The following is a 17,948-nucleotide window of genomic DNA, read 5'->3' as shown; positions in this document are numbered from 1 at the left end:
ACGCGTGAAATATCTCTTGCGCGCGTCGTTTGGTGATGATCGTGTGCTCAGCCGCCACTTTCGTCATGCTCGGCCTCCCAGGTCCCCAGACCTCAGTTCGTGCGATTATTGGCTTTGGGGTTACCTGAAGTCGCAAGTGTATCGTGATCGACCGACATCTGTAGGGATGCTGAAAGACAACATCCGACGCCAGTGCCTCACCATAACTCCGGACATGCTTCACAGTGCTGTTCACAACATTATTCCTCGACTACAGCTACTGATGAGGAATGAATGTGTACATATTGAGTATTTCGTGTAAAGAATATTATTTTTGCTTTGTCTTACTTTGTTATGCTAATTATTGCTGTTCTGATCAGATGAAGCACCATCTGTCGTACATTTTTTGAACTTTTGTATTTTTTTGGTTCTAATAAAACCCCATGTCATTCCAAGCATGTGTGTCAATTTGTACCTCTCTATCTACATTATTCCACGATTTATTCAGTTTTCAACTATATACTCACTTTTTGATTACCTGGTATAATAAGACATCAAAATACGACGAACGTTCAATAAGTAATGCATCACTCTTTTATCTGCTAATTTCGGTGTAAAAAATGCGGATTCTGTTGTGCGACATATTCCCGTTTCAGACTCTATAGTTTCATGAAATTTTGGTACGTGGTGACGCAAGAGGTAGTCTTCAAAATGACATCTATAACGGGGGTGCGTTCCAAGCAGAGAGCTGTCATTGACGTTGTTTGGCGGAAAACCAGAGAATGGCAGATATTCAAAGGTGCTTCCAGAATGTATGGAGATCTGGCGGTGAACAACAGCACGGTGAGCCGTTGGGCGAGATGTCAGTAATCTTCTTAACAAGATCGCGCAAATCTCTCCGATCTCTGGCGTGCCGGCCGACCACATATATTTGTGACTCGTGCAATGTTAGAATTTGCGGACACACTCGTTCGAGATGATGGACGGATGCAAACGAACTTCTCCACGACAACTAAGGCCTCACACAAGTCTGCGCTCTCCAGAGGACCTAACTAGACTTAACTGGATTGTTTTTCCTCATCCATCTGACTCTCGCTCCATCTCCCTTCCTTCTGTTTGCCCCATTGTAGGATTCACTTTGCGGCAAGCAGCACGGCGATGATGGGGAGGTTATTGGTGCAGCAAGACGTTGACGCTGACGCCGACCAGTAGAGTGGTACCGTGCGGGCAAACAGGCCCTCCCCGTTAAGTGGCGTCACACCGTCCGGTTGAACGGAGATTATGTTGAAAAAGTGGATCTGTTGCCAATTGAGTGAGGAATAATATAGTATATTGGAATCCTAAACAAAACTAGCCTGCTTTCATAAAAAAAAGTGTTACTTACTGAACGTTCCTCGTAGAAAGAAATAGATGAATAATTTTATCAGGTACATAGTGAGACCAAGTAATACGAAATTGCACCAGATAACAAGTGGACCCAGCGTCGCCAATTTCGTCTTAATTTATGCTATAAGCAGCAGCTGGCCAGAAATGAAAGTGACAAAAGTTGGTGCTCCACAGGACAGGCCTATAGGAAAAATAGCACTTTTGGTGGGAGTCAAGGGAAGAATGGGTAATTTATAAGATTGTGGTATCCAGGCAGAGGCTGCTGCAGCGGAAAGAGTAAGAATGGTAATCCGAAAGTCGTGGGTTCGAGTCTGTATGTTGAATCTGTAGCCGCGCGGTATTAGCCGAGCGGTCTAGGCGCCGCAGTCACGGACTGTGCGGCTGGTCCCGGCGGAGGTTGGAGTCCTCCCTCGGGCATGGGTGTGTGTGTGTTTCTCCTTAGGATACTTTAGGTTAAGTAGTGTGTAAGCTTAGGGACTGATGGCCTGGCAGTTAAGTCCCATACGATTTCACACACATTTTTTTTGGAATCTTTATTTTATTTTATATTTTTTCGTTACTTACACTACAAATAACCAAAATACTGCTCAATGCATTGTATTTATTAATATTTTCATGAAAGAAAACGCTAAGGATATTTTGGAATTGTAAATAAGTTTTTAGAAAGGAATTCTAAGAAATACACGAGAACTTCATACATAAGACTAGACACTTTTATTATTTTGAAGTTGATGATTTGCACATACTGGTGTAGTATCCATCGTAAAAAACATGGAAAGCAGTAATTTTCTCATCTTGCACGCAATACAAACGCTGCATTTTTTTTATAAAGTATATAGTTGTTTGAGAGTTTCTGTACTATGTATGTTGACATACATAAAAGGACCTCTCTCATCGCAGTGTTTCAGTAACATAACGCATCATTTCGCCAAATATTGGCGAGGACAACTGGTGATGTACAATGGAGCGTATTTTTGGCAGTATTCTCGTAACGTGATTTATTTTTCTCTCTCGACGAGATAAGAGCAGTTACGAAGCATTTTGATCGAATTCTTCAGCTGACGACAAACCTGGACATCGCATGGTTGCATCAGCGGAGTTCTTTCGGGCGGATATCACTTTAGTACTGCACAATGGCAATCCTTGTTCACCCTGAAAAGTCTCGTCGTATAATTGTGAGTTTGTTTGGTCCATACGCAAAACCATCATTTACGTTGTTTGCTTGCGACTTTATTACCTCCCAAAGAGTTTGGATACAATCAGAGATGCTGTGTTCTAGTGGATTATATTTGTCACAGCTGCTATCGTGCACTTTCTAATATTTTTATAACTGTTTGTGTGTAATAGTAATTTTAAATTTTTGTCGTTTGTTTTGGATCTTTTAGTTCTGTTGGTGACTCACTACATTCGAAACAGTTCAGCTGTAATAAATCCATCAAATGAGGTCAAGACTTCGTGAATAACAATAATAACTATCAAAAATAGCTAGTCGGGTGTGTCTCCATACGTTTGTAAGTAATCTCACTATCTGTTTCAAATAGTTTTGGGGGTGTTTCCGTGACATCTTATTTTAAAAAAAGGAAACGTTGGTTATTTCAACATTTTAGCATTTCATTTTTTATTTTTATAAGATGTCACGGCCGCGAAAAAAGACGTATTTACAGCCTCAGTATCTTTTCGATAAAACGTAACATTCAGTTCCACCGAGAAACACATGTTTTCGACATCCATTCTATTAAGCTAAAGCTTGAAAATGGCCATTAGAGATAAACAATGAACTTATTTTAAGCAAATGTCCTGGTGGAAACGATGACTTTTTTACAATTTATCGAGACTGTAATGTTCACCAAAAACGAATCAACTGTACCCATACTTCGTAACCACTACGAATTCACCACGAGTTCACGATAGAAGGTAATACAGCGGATATTTACCTTCTGCTCCAAAATGATGGAACACTCGACTGAAACTGCACATTCGACACTGGGTCCGCCTCGTTAGTTTTGAATTGCAAGTTTTACCCAGCGAGGTTCAAAATCTAAACTTCAGAACCAAAAACCACTAGCAGTATAGATCAAGCAGTCAGCAGACATTGGCCCGGGACGTCTTGGCCGACCTGAAAAGAATGCCGCTGTTAACAAATTGCCTCGGATGTGATCACTGTGGGAAAGTTTAGTGAAATACTACTTTCTTAAACTCACAGTGAAAAGGTTAGATTTCCAGTCAAACCTTTAAACGACAGATTCAGTCAACGTGTTGGATTGTATCAGTGTGTTAGTCAAACGAAAGGTTTTTGACACCCCTGCCCGAAAACAGAGCATGCTATATTCGTGACATCTACTGCCTGGCGCTGAAACTATGACAAAATAGATAAAAGCAATGTCCAGTGTTGGTTACCAAATATTTTGGTTAGCTGTGATGGCGTTGATAATGATAATTATAGAGCTAAGGATCCTTACAATAAATACGTTTTTAAAATAACTTATTCAAAGAGTACAACAGATGAAAACTTATCCTCGTGTCTAAGGATCGTTTGTAGTGGTGATCAGTAAACACAATGTTCCATCTCACATCTGCCTCCTCCGTCGGGCTCAGTGGCAAGTGAACAACTTTTTTGTGGAGTGAATTAAATATAGATCACTCAAGTAAATCGGCTTAAAGGATGCAAACCCGTAAAGTTATGTTTATGAAATATAACTTAGCAGTTTTAGAATCTATTGTTTTTTTCTGATTTTTTTAGTTTTCTATTATATTCTGTAATTGTTAAATCATCATCTTACATCATAGGTAACCTAGAAGAAAAGCAATCGTATAAATAAAGCATTTCCACAGTTTTGTTCTTATTCAGATGTGCTAATTACGTAGTACGATGTACGGCTTCGACAAAACAAACGCCTTCTCCTAATCTTCACTTCGGCCACAACCATTCTCTTTGTATTCCATTAATGTGCTGTCTCTTTCCGTTTGTCAGTAATTGTCCTTTGTCTTTCGTTTTAATTCCTTGCCTCGTTTCAAACTTTCTCCAGCTACTTCACTTCATTATTCAAGTAGTTCATGGTATACTGACGGGCAATGTGAACCTGTAAAACATTACTTCCAGGATTCTACAGAGTACGCTCCTCTAACTGTAGTCTATTGTAGATTGTTGGAGGAAGAAAGTCATTTTATTTTCGTTTCCTAAAAGGTCGTAGAACAGAGGTACACAACTATAAACATATATAAACTGGATTCAATCTATTGCAAAATTTTGAAAAAAAGATTTGTGCTCTTATATTATGACATTTTTTTGGTTCGAAAATCTCTTCTATAGGACTCGGCGTGGATTCCGCAAATATCCAGGGAAACACAGGTCGGTCTGTTAGTACAGGAGAGCCAGAAGACAACAGATAGCGGTTGTACATTCCTTGAATTCTGGAAGGTGTTCGACACAGATCTTCACTGTTGGCTAATGATCAAAATACGAGCGTACGGAATATCAGACCAACAATGTGATCGGTTTGAGGAGTTCCAAGACAACACAATACAACCTGTCATTCTTAACGTAGAGAGACATTCAGACGTAAAAGTAGCTTGGATGTTACCTTAGAGAGTGTTATAGATGCATGGATGTTCACAACACACACAAGAAAGACCGACGCGGCACAAATGAATAATCCGAATGGGGCGAAAATCGGTAGATGTGATGTCCATGTATATACAGACGAATTATTACAATTTCAGAAAAAATGGACGATTTGTTCAAGAGACAGAGATCCACAAATTGAGGAAGTCAATAACGCGTTAGTCCACCTGTGGCTGTTATGCAAGCACTTACTTGATTTGCCGTTAATTGACAGGGTTATTGAATGTTCTCCTGAGAAGTTTTTTTGAGACTTCTAAGTTAGTGTGGCCCACCACGAATTTCTCTCCCGTGCCAACCTTTTCGTCTTAGACTAGCGATTGAAACTTACGTCCTCAGTTATTTGTAGGATGTACTCCAATCTCTGTCTTCCTCTACAGCTTTTACCCTCTTCGGCTCCCTATAGTACCGTGAAAGTTATTCCCTGATGTCTTGACAGATGTCCTATCATCCTGTCCTTTCTTTTTGCCAGTGGTTCCATATATTCCTTTTCTCGCCAATTCCATGGAGAACCTCATTATTCCTTACGTTATCAGTCCACTTAATTTTCAACATTCTTCTGTAGTACTGCATCTCAGATGCTTCCATTATCTTCTGTTCCGGATTTCCCACAGACTATGTTTCACTGACATACAATGTTGGGCCTCAAACGTACGGCCGGCCGCTGTGACCGAGAGGTTCTAGGCGCTTCAGTCCGGAACTTCGCGACCGCTACGGTTGCAGGTTCGAATCCTGCCTCGGGCATGGCTGTGTGTAATGTCCTTAGGTTAGATAGGTTTAAGTAGTTCTAAGTTCTAGGGGACTGATGACCTCAGATGTTAAGTCCCATAGTGCTCAGAGCCATCTGAACCATTTGAACCAAACGTACATTCTCAGAAATTTCTTCCTCAAATTAACGTCCATGTTTGATACTAGTCGACTCCTCCTGCCCTTTCTGCCAATGCTAGATTGATTTTTATGTTCTCCTTGCTCCCTCCGTCATGGGTTGTTTTGCTGCCTAAGTAACGTAATTCCTTAACGTCATCTATTTCTTGATTTCCAATTACCATATTAAGTTTCTCGCTGTTGTCTTTTCTGCACCTTCCTATTACTTTCATCTTTCTTCGATTCACTCTCAATCCATATTTGTACTCATTATATTGCTCATTCCATTCAACACATCCTGTAATTCTTGTTCACTTTTACTGGAGATAGCAATGAGGGATATCGTGCCAAATTCTATACAATTGGCGCGTTTGATCGTCAAAATCCCGATATGTTTCGAGGACCCTGCCCGTTACGCTCTCAATTTGCGACAGAACTGGAGACCTTACTGGCCGGGGCATGGTTTCGGAACCATGAACACAAGATGTGGAAATTCTTGCTATGTGCGAGCGGCCATTATCTTGTTGAAACATAAGCCCAGGATTACTTGCCATGAAGGGCAATAAACAGGGGCGTAAAACATCGTCGACTTGCGGCCCTGCTGTAGGGGTGTCGTAGGTGACAACCGAGGTGATCCTGAGACGAAATGAAATGTCACCCGAGACCGTCACTCCTGGCTGTCGTATGGAGGTAGTCTGGGGCGTCCCCGGACACGTCTTAGGCCTGGAATGTCTGTGACTGGTGTAGTCTTCAGTGATGAGTTTCTCTTCCAACTGAGCCCAGATGACCGGTGAAGAAGTGTCTGGAGATGCACTGGACAGCGGTACGATATCAACCTGATTATCGCCCACATTACGGACCTACAAGTGCCATTTCTTTTCATACAAGGAATACTTTGATAGTCTACATCTACATCTACATCTACGTGGATATTCTGCAAATCACATTTAAGTGCCTGGCAGAGGGTTCATCGAACCACCTTCACAATTCTCTATTATTCCAATCTTGTATAGCGCGTGGAAAGAATGAACACCTATATCTTTCCATACGAGCTCTGATTTCCCTTATTTTATCGTGGTGTTCATTCCTCCCTATGTAGGTCGGTGTCAACAAAATATTTTCGCATTCGGAGGAGAAAGTTAGCTATTGGAATTTCGTGAGAAGATTCCGTCGCAACGAAAATCGCCTTTATTTTAATGATGTCCAGCCCAAATCCTGTATCATTTCTGTGACACTCTCTCCTATATTTCGCGATAATACAAAACGTGCTACCTTTCTTTGAACTTTTTCGATGTACTCCGTCAGTCCTATCTGGTAAGGATCCCACAACGCTCAGCAGTATTCTAAAAGAGGACGACAAGCGTAGTGTAGGCAGTCTCCTTAGTAGATCTGTTACATTTTCTAAGTGTCCTGCCAATAAATCGCAGTCTTTGGTTAGCCTTCCCCACAACATTTTCTATGTATTCCTTTCAATTTAAGTTGTTCGTAATCGTAATACCTAGGTATTTAGTTGAATTTACTGCTTTTAGATTAGACTGATTTATCGTGTAAACGAATTTTAACGAGTTCCTTTTAGGACTCATGTGGATGACCTCACACTTTTCGTTATTTAGGGGCAACTGCCGCTTTTCGCACCATTCAGATATCTTTCCTAAATCGTTTCGCAATGTACTTTGATCTTCTGCTGACTTTATTAGTCTATAAACGACAGCGTCATCCGCAAACAACCGAAGACGGCTGCTCAGATTGTCTCCCAAATGGTTTATATAGATAAGGAACAGCAAAGGGCCTATAAAACTACCTTGAGGAACGCCAGAAATCACTTCTGTTTTACTCGATGACTTTCCGTCAATTACTGCGAACTGTGACTTCTCTGACAGGAAATCACAAATCGAATCATATAACTGAGACGATATTCCATAAGCACGCAATTTCACTACGAGCCGTTTGTGTGGTACAGTGTCAAAAGCCTTACGCAGTCATCTGCGGCACGCTTATAGCTGTGGCATCTTGATGATTTTTACGCGCTGTTTTGTTGACCTTCATGACGACCCATCCCAGGCTTGCATTTCAGCAATATGACACCCTCCAGCACGCTGCGAAAGTTTCTACCGCTTGTCTTCGTGTTTGGCACACCATACCAAGGCCAGAAAGGTCGGCGCGTCTCTTCCCAATTCAGAACGTCAAGAGTTTTACGGGCAGGTTCTCCAACCAACTCGTGATTTTGACGATATAACACGCCCATTCGACAAATTTTGGCACGAAATACCTCAGGAGACATCTAACAAATCTATCAATAAATGCTATCGCCTCATAACTGCTTGCATAAGGGCGAGGGGTCCGCCAATGCTCAATATGTGAAGCTCTTTCTCTTGAACAAACCGATCATTTTTTCTGAAATTGCAATAATTTGCCTGCTGTACTTGTACTTCGCATCTATCGATTTCTGTCACTCCGGACAATTCCTTCCTGGTGACCGAGCGAGGTGGTGCAGTGGCTAGACACTGAACTCGCATTCGGGAGGACGACGGTTCAATCTCGCGTCCGGCCATTCTGATTTAGGTTTTCCGTGATTTCCCTAAATCGCTTCAGGCAAATGCCGGGATGGTTCCTTTGACAGGGCACGGCCGACTTCCTTCCCCATCATTCCCTAATCCGATGAGACCGATGACTTCTCTGTTTGGTCTCTTTCCGCCAAAACAACCCACTTCTTCGTTTTTTTGTCTTAAAGCGTATCCAAATGACAAACTAGAATATGCCGCAACCATCATTGCTGTTGTATACAGAGGGCTAAGAAGATTGTAGAGAAATCCAGAACCTGCCGAGAATCGATGGTTAGCGTAAGGATTGGTAGCTGACCCACATGACAAACAAATGTAACGTATTACGGATATATATGCCGAAAGACCCGTAATTTTGTGTTTACATGCTGCTGAACAGTCACCGAAGTCCATCATATCCCTTAAATACCTGCTAGAACCTGTACTGAGCGATTTAAAGTGGAACGATCACATAAAATTAATCGTAGCAAAATCAAATATCAGACTTAGATTCATCGATAGTGCCCCGTGAAAATGTAGTCCACTTATGAAGAGGGAAGCTTCCAAAACTTCCGCTCGACCGGTAAAGGATCTGAAGGCTTTACCAGCTATGATTAATAGAGAGAGAAGATACAACGAAGAACAGCACAGTTTATCATGATTTAGTTAAGTAAGAACAAGGGACTCTGATTCAGTAACACTGACAGGCGCTCCCAGAGAGGCGCGGAAACACTTTCAGAACCGATGTAACTTGCCAACAGGCCTGAACATCAGAGCTGCTTTTAGTCTTCGAGACATTTGCATATGAACTTAACACACTCGCTGTTCACAAACTGTCCCAAAGATTTACAGGAATTACTTGCGGTAATGTTCGGAGTTGTACGCATCTCTGAAATACAGAGATTATTCCACAATTGCAGCGTACATCAGCGGACATTTTGTTTAAACATTTTACTGTATTCATGCGTGAATCAGAAAGTATGCTGAATTTTACAGATATATCAATAACAGACTTTTAAAAATAGAAATTCATTATATGAATTAAACTGGATTTTTTATTTGTTTTTAAAAGTATTTGTTGTTTTGTTTTCAAGATGAGGATCTGTAACAAAATCAAGTTGTTTCAAGTGCTTGTGAGATAGTTTGAGAGAAGAGGCAAGTCTTGCTGAAGTTACTTTCTGTCTTAGTGTCTCATTGCCTTTTCATTCAGAGTCACATTTGGCTGCAGCTTTTGTATTCCGTAGATTTGTAGCGTCGTAGGATGTTTAGTTCCTTGTCTTTTAAGGTGTATGAAGAATGGTCAATGTATCTCCTATTAATTGCATCTTCTATTTTGCGTACTATTTTGTGCAGCCGGGTTGCTACAGCTGATTTACTGTAATCCTGTAATCGAAAAACAGCCTTAATTTAGCTGTGTATAATGTCTAAGGATCTTACTATGTATCCAAATACAATCTACCACTAGTACGCTGTATTCCATACACGTAATCCAGTGATGCTGCAAACACTAGTCAATCCTTTTGAACTCTGGTTTAAAAATCGACGATTCTGTCCTCAAGAACAACGAGAGCATGAGAGGTGTAATATCTGTGCTTCTTGGTGGTCATTCTCTTGTGCACAATGATTGTGCTACGGCCCTCGAAAGCTGATGTCAAAATAGATGCGAATTAATAGCGAAATGTGGTGATTATCTTGTATACATATGAGATCTGTAGTATTGTCCCACTGAACACTGGTAATACGAAGTTACCTCACATAGTACAGAACCGTCACTTTCGTTAACACTGATAACGCAGTTATCTTTGTTAACAAAAGTCTCACATAGGAAAAGCTTCATCTGGCCATAAGATGTCAGCAAACAAATGAGGCTTATTTTATTTACATTGTAAAATGATCGCTAAGAATTTCGCATCGTGCCCTAAATCATCACGAGAAAATTCCTAAACTTATTTGGATTTTCAGGGCGAATTTTCAAATAGTTTTTCAATTGTAATTCTGTCAGAGACAGCAAAGGACTTGGAAGAGCAGTTGAACGGAATGGACAGTGTCTTGAAAGGAGGATATAAGATGAACATCAACAAAAGCAAAACGAGGATAATGGAATGTAGTCAAATTAAGTCGGGTGACGCTGAGGGAATTAGATTAGGAAATGAGACACTTAAAGTAGTAAAGGAGTTTTTCTATTTGGGGAGCAAAATAACTGATGATGGTCGAAGTAGAGAGGATGCAAAATGTGGACTGGCAATGGCAAGGAAAGCGTTTCTGAAGAAGAGAAATTTGTTAACATCGAGTATAGATTTAAGTGTCAGGAAGTCGTTTCTGAAAGTATTGGTATGGAGTATAGCCATGTATGGAAGTGAAACATGGACGATAAATGGTTTGGACAAGAAGAGAATAGAAGCTTTCGAAATGTGGTGCTACAGAAGAATGCTGAAGATTAGATGGGTAGATCACATAACAAATGAGGAGGTATTGAATAGAATTGGGGAGAAGAGGAGTTTGTGGCACAACTTGACAAGAAGAAGGGACCGGTTGGTCGGACATGTTCTGAGGCATCAAGGGATCACAAATTTAGCATTGGAGGGCAGCGTGGAGGGTAAAAATCGTAGAGGGAGACCAAGAGATGAATACACTAAGCAGTTTCAGAAGGATTTAGGTTGCAGTAAGTACTGGGAGATGAAGAAGCTTGCACAGGATAGAGTAGCATGGAGAGCTGCATCAAACCAGTCTCAGGACTGAAGACAATTTTCAAGCCCATCATAACGACCTAAATCGTTAACCCGCATTCTCTGCGTGGCTGGCAGACTAAATTTTTACAGCTTCTTTCACATATATCTCAGGCATCAGAATCGCTATTAAGATTCACCATAGCGAGGACACCCACGACTACGGCCTCTCCTCGTTTCTTTACAATGTAGTTCTTGAGCTTTCGAACGAAGCATTGTATTCCTAAATTTTTCAACTCTCCACCAAAGCTGAACGTGAACAACGGATTGCTACTTATCCTACGTTGCTGCAGTTACTCGATGACACTCAAACTTCGAGGAATTTGTGATTACCTTACCCAGAAATTTTGAGTATTCTACTTTAGCAACAGAATCCGCAGCTCGTGGTCGTGCGGTAGCGTTCTCGCTTCCCGCGCCCGGGTTCCCGGGTTCGATTCCCGGTGGGGTCAGGGATTTTCTCTGCCTCGTGATGACTGGGTGTTGTGTGATATCCTTAGTTTAGTTAGGTTTAAGTAGTTCTAAGTTCTAGGGGACTGATGATCATAGATGTTAAGTCCCATAGTGCTCAGAGCCATTTGAACCATTTTAGCAACTGACTTCTGTTCATGGTCTACATTTATCAATGGTGTTATGCCATTTACTGTACAGAATTGAATAAACTGTGTTTTCTAAATTTTGAGAAATAGATAAGGAACAGCGAAGGGCCTATAACACTACCTTGTGGAACGCCAGATATCACTTCTGTTTTACTCGATGACTTTCCGTCAATTACTACGAACTGTGATCTCTCTGACAGGAAATTACAAATCCAGTCACATAACTGAAAGGATATTCCGTAAGCACGCAATTTCACTAAAGCCATTTGTGTAGTACAGTGTTAAAAGCCTTCCGGAAATCCAAAAATACGGAATCGCTCTGAAATCCCTTGTCAGTAGCACTCAACACTTCATGTGAATAAAGAGCTAGTTGTGTTTCACAGGAACGATGTTTTTTAAAGCCATGTTGACTGTGTGTCAATTAAATTGTAATTACAATACTACAGTGTAAAGAGCCACTACGCCACTGGTCATGTATGCCAAAATAATCAGAAAATATCCCTGAACAATGCACGGAATATTGTCTTTGGATTTGGGGCTCAATTTATGTTTGAAACGCTTGTTGTTTTTCTGTCCCATCCATTGATTTCCAACATACGTCTCCATTGCACGACGAGCTGCCTTAACTTTTTTGAATGGTTTGCCCATTGAAAGTACGGATCACATAAAAATAAAAAAATCGGCAATACACACTTTCCTTATAAGACAAACTGGAAGATTAGCTTTGAAAACGCTATTCAGCTTACCAGAAATTCAGTTTACCAGACCATTTCTACATGTTTCTTTACTGTTCACCCAACCGTTGTTTCCAGCTGCGCTAAATACAGAAACTCGTCAACTTGTTCTATGACATCGGTGTTAATTAACACTACTTTTTTGATATGTTGATTTTAAATTATTTTCATGTCTACTTTCAAGAATTCTCTATTAATATCTTCCATTCATTGATAAAGCTTACCTACAATAGCGAGAAGCAGTACAATTCCATAATCTAAACGAAGTTGTTTCTGATACGCAACGTTAACACGTGTCCTCTTTCATTGTCCCGTTTAAACTTCCTCACTCCTCATTTTAGTTTGAATTTCTTACTGCCTTGATGACATCTAATGGAACTTACAGTTAGGATTGTTAAGATTGATTTTGAGGGAACTAAGTCAAAAGCCTTCTCAGAATCTACAAATATCAAAGTGGAAATTCATCCGCATTGTTCCGTTCTGTAGTTTCTTTCACGCCTTTCCATTTTGCTATGTCGTTTTTAAAGCCAGCTTCTATCTTTCTCGTTTTACATTCTAATGCTTCTCTAACCGAATTGTGAAAATTTTACTGCCTTTATTGCAAAATACGGAGAGAATACTCATAATTGTATGATTTGTTGGATGTACTGACTGTCTAATTTCTTGGGAAGTAGAGAAGTTGTAGCATTTTTCTAGCTTTGATTGTTGTATTCCTCTGTAGACGTTCTGTAAAATTTCCTTTTTCCGCAGCTTCAGTCATTCCTATAGAAAGATCATCACCTCTCTCGCATTTTATTTTCTTCCCTTCTTCTATATATATATATATATATATATATATATATATATATATATATATATATATATATATATGTGTGTGTGTGTGTGTTTGTGTGTTTGTGTGTTTTCTCACTGTCTTTAGTTTTGAGAATAGAAATAAGGTATCGACTAGTTAGAGGCTTGTTTTGTCCTCTTTATACAGTTATTGTCGATTGTTTCTCTTATGACATTGTCATGTGTCACCTCACATTCTGCCAAAGACATTCATTAATAATTTTGTTGAATGTAGCGTATTCTGTGATATTCCTATTATTACTCAAAGAACGACATTATTGTTATCGTTTACTCGATACTGCTACATTCTCTTCAATACCTATCTCGTAGTATTTGTAATTTTCTTTCTTGCTTTCTTCGTACGTGCAAGATCTTTTGCTGGTTGCAGAAGCATGTCTAAATAATTTCATCCGATACCCCTCCCAATGCTTGGACGAAGATTCACATCGACGTTTCAATGGGCTGAAATTTTCATCACATACAGAATAATTGCAAAAATTATTTCTCTTTCATATTACCTGTTCAGACGTATTACGACGTTTCTGTTTTGTTTAAACTTTCATTGTTTTCATTTGTTTCTCTAACAAAATTTTCTTTATGTCTTATTACATCTTTTCGAAGACATTTAACAATAGTTCCTTTAATTATGCGCATTCTACCCTGTTACTGATATCGTCTGCTTGAAATGCACACCTTCACTTAAATAGCTGCTTCGTTCCGTTTGAGATATATTATAAGCATATATTTCCTACTTGAACAATGACAGACAGAAAGTACCTACCGTACAAAAGAATATTTTCATTGCTAGTATCCTCCTCCTATCGAGCTCGTCAGCACACCAGCTTCTCTTCTCAGTTCCCTGACAATGGTGCGCCACGCGCCGCCTAAAGATGAAACAGCGTGCCCGCAGCTTTCTCCACGCATTCCAGTATCGTGTAGGAGAGGAGAGCGAAGGCCGTTAATGACTCACCGTGCCATAGTGCTGGACTTCTTATCGAGGTCGCCATCTCTTTGTCACTCATAAGAAACAATGCCATTGAAATACATCTGGGACACATCCATAGCTATTACGGCTACCAAGAGAACTGTGAGACACCAAATGCTCTAGGGAACGGAAAACATGTTTAGTAGAAACATGTCCGTCAGCCAAACTTAATACTCAAAGCGCAGATCATACGTGGTAACTACCAAAGGTGAATCGTAAACTTCTCCCGGTATTCAAAAGTGTTTGCCTCACTATGCAACAGCTAAATAGCGCATATTTTGACACTGTACCACACAAGCGGCTCGTAGTAAAATTGCGTGCTTATGGAATATCGTCTCAGTTATGTGACTGGATTTGTGATTTTCTGTCAGATAGGTCACAGTTCATAGTAATTGACGGAAAGTCATCGAGTAAAACAGAAGTGATTTCTGGTGTTCCTCAAGGTAGGGCCTTCACTGTTCCTTATCTATATAAACGATTTGGGAGACAATCTGAGCAGCCGTCTTCGGTTGTTTGTAGATGACGCTGTCGTTTATCGACTAATATAATCATCAGAAGATGAAAACAAACTGCAAAACGATTTATAAAAAATATCCGAATGATGCGAAAAGTGGCAGTTGACCTTAAATAACGAAAAGTGTGAGGTCATCCACATGAGTGCTAAAAGGAACTCGTTAAACTTCGGCTACACGATAAATAAGTCTAACCTAAAAGCAGTAAATTCAACTAAATACCTAGGTATTACAATTACGAATAACTTAAATTGGAAGGAACACATAGAAAATGTTGTGGGGATGGCTAACCAAAGTCTGCGTTTTGTTGGTAGGAAACTTAGGAAACGTAACAGACTCACTAAGGAGACTGCCTACACTACGCTTCACTGTCCTCTTTTAGGATACTGCTGCGCGGTGTGGGATCCTTACCAGATAGGACTGACGGAGTACATCGAAAAAGTTCAAGGAAAGGTAGCACGTTTTGTATTATCGCAAAATATGGGAGAGGGTGTCACAGAAATGATACAGGATTTGTGCTGGACATCATTTAAAGAAAGGCGTTTTTCGTTATGACGGAATCTTCTCACGAAATTCCAATCACCAACTTTCTCCGCCGAATGCGAAAATATTTTGTTGACACCGACCTACATAGGGAGGAACGGACAATAAGGGAAATCAGAACTCGTACGAAAAAATATAGGTGTCATTCTTTCCGCGCGCTATATGAGATTGGAATAATAGAGAATTGTGAAGGTGGTTCGATGAACCCTCTGCCAGGCACTTGAATGTGATTTGCAGAGTATCCATGTAGATGTAGATGTAGATTTAGATGTACATAAATATAGAACTGACTGAACGCTAGAGAAGTTGTTGGTAAACGGCCGCCGAGTTCACAAGGTCCGGCATAAATAAAATAACATTCAAATAGACATAAAAAAGAGAAAAGAGCGAAGTACCACGAAGTTTTGTTGTCTTTCAAAGTGAGCCAACCTGGGCTTACCTTTCAGCTCGATAATGCCCGCCCTCACACGGCTTGTCTTTATGCTTGCCAAAGTTTACCTTGGCCAGCAAGGTCGCCGGATCTCGCCCCAGTTGAGAAAGTTGGAGCAACACGTTATTGACTTGCTCAATGTGCGATCTTTCTCCTGAATAAATCATCCAATTTCTCAGAACTGGTAATCATTCACCAACTGCAACATAGTTGTTTGATAAAGTACTACGATAACCAAAGAATGCCTTGCGTATTTATACCTCGCCTTACTTGATGATTTATGTCGAAAACAGTAGGCATTTGTCTTACTTTCATACATTAGTCGCTCTAATCCTGTAAATGATTATGTCCTACCTACTCATGGAATGTATGGCCAGACTATATAAGTTTATTTATTGACTGTTAATATTTTGTTTAAACGTTTTCTGTGGGAGACATATCACGATGTATGTAAAGCCCTCTAGTGGTTAAGTTCTTACGATCGGTGCGCGCCTACATAACATCCTGGTGGCCGAACCAACAGAGGGCGCTGATCATTGACCTGTCTTTTTTCAGCTGTCGTATAGACATTTTATCTTTCATAGGCAATTTATAGTTTGCTGCAGGCAGTGTAGTACATATATTAATTGTTGACCGTAAATTCACCATAAAAGGGTCGGACCTATTCAAATGGTTCTAAGCACTATGGGACTTAACATCTGAGGTCATCAGTTCCCTAGTACTTAGAACTACTTAAACCTAACTAACCTAAGGACATCACACACGTCCATGCCCGAGGCAAGATTCGAACCTGCGACAGTAGCCGTTGCGCGGTTCCAGACTGAAGCGCCTAGAACCGCTCGGCCACAACGGCTGGCTGTCGGACCTATTCTCTTCGTATATTTCCTTTTAACAATTTTTGTATCTGTAACTGCATTCGTCTTTTAATGTATTACAATTGGTTTCCATGATAGTTATCAATATTTAAAAGTCTGCTACATGTATTTTACCTAATGTGTTTTTATCAGATTATGTTTTTACTTAAATGTTGACTACATCTAAGCCCACAGTAGCGAAATCGAGGGAGGATATAGGCAAACAGATTACTGGTAGCTACTGTACTTCAGTAGTCAGTTGCAATAATGACTGTGTGGACGATGTGGCCTATTCTACACCTTATTTTAGATCTACATGACGACGCTGTGCTGATTGTATTTATATCTTTTTACGATGCCATTATGGCCTTATCACTGTAGTACAATATGTAAAACAGGTAAGTTTTACCGTATTTTATCTGTATATTTCCCTGGTTGTATGGCAGTATATTGTGATACGTATTGCTGTATTATGTTGAAAGACACACGGCATATTTGTATATTGTAGATCTGAGGATGGTCATTACGGACTTAAACCAGTCATCGTCTAAGAAATTGATATTGTGATCAAAAAACATCTTGTAATCATTTCCTTGTCTGTACATGTACGTCATATCTACCGATATCCGTCACCTTCGGCTAATTCCTTCGTGGTGCCTCTTCCTATTGTTTTTCCTTTTTTGTCGTAGAATGTATACAGTGCTTCATGGGTTGGACGAAGTCATACAGACGGTATGCAGATTTCACTCATTTGACTGGTTATCTGAGGAAACAGGAGATGAATAGAACCGCAATGCACAAAAACGCGCAGTATCTCCGTTTTTCTACAAAGAATTTATTTTTGTCTACTGGAGTAATGAGTCACAACTAGAGAACTTGAGTCAGTTATGTCGTACGAGTACACTGCCTGACAAAAGAAGTAAAGCAGCTGGAAGACATAGTCGGATGCCAATGTAGCTCCATACACGTACACGCCATTAGCGGACATGTAAATGATTAGAGTTGTAATTCTCTGTGATAAGTAGAACGGTCGCTAGAGTCCGTCAGTGTTATTCGTGTTAGTGTCTTTACCAGGCCTGTTACCGTCTATAAGGGGTGCAAGAACATCAGATGTTGAGTGATCACGAAGATGCTGTGTACCCTTACGAGACAGCATTTATCAGCATGTGGCAAAGTTTGAAAGGGCCCCATTGTGGGTCTCCATTTGGCCGGCTGGTCGAATCGTGCAATAGCCATATTTGTGGGGCATAGTTATGTGACAGGGGTCCGACACTGGACTGCATGGGAGCGTCAGGGCAGGCATGCTCTTCGCCCACGTTCCAGTGGACCACGTCTTACCACCACAACGG

Source organism: Schistocerca nitens, chromosome 7 (genome assembly GCF_023898315.1).
Source record: "Schistocerca nitens isolate TAMUIC-IGC-003100 chromosome 7, iqSchNite1.1, whole genome shotgun sequence".
In the NCBI taxonomy this organism is placed as follows: Eukaryota; Metazoa; Arthropoda; class Insecta; order Orthoptera; family Acrididae; genus Schistocerca; species Schistocerca nitens.
This window is presented reverse-complemented; position numbering follows the sequence as displayed.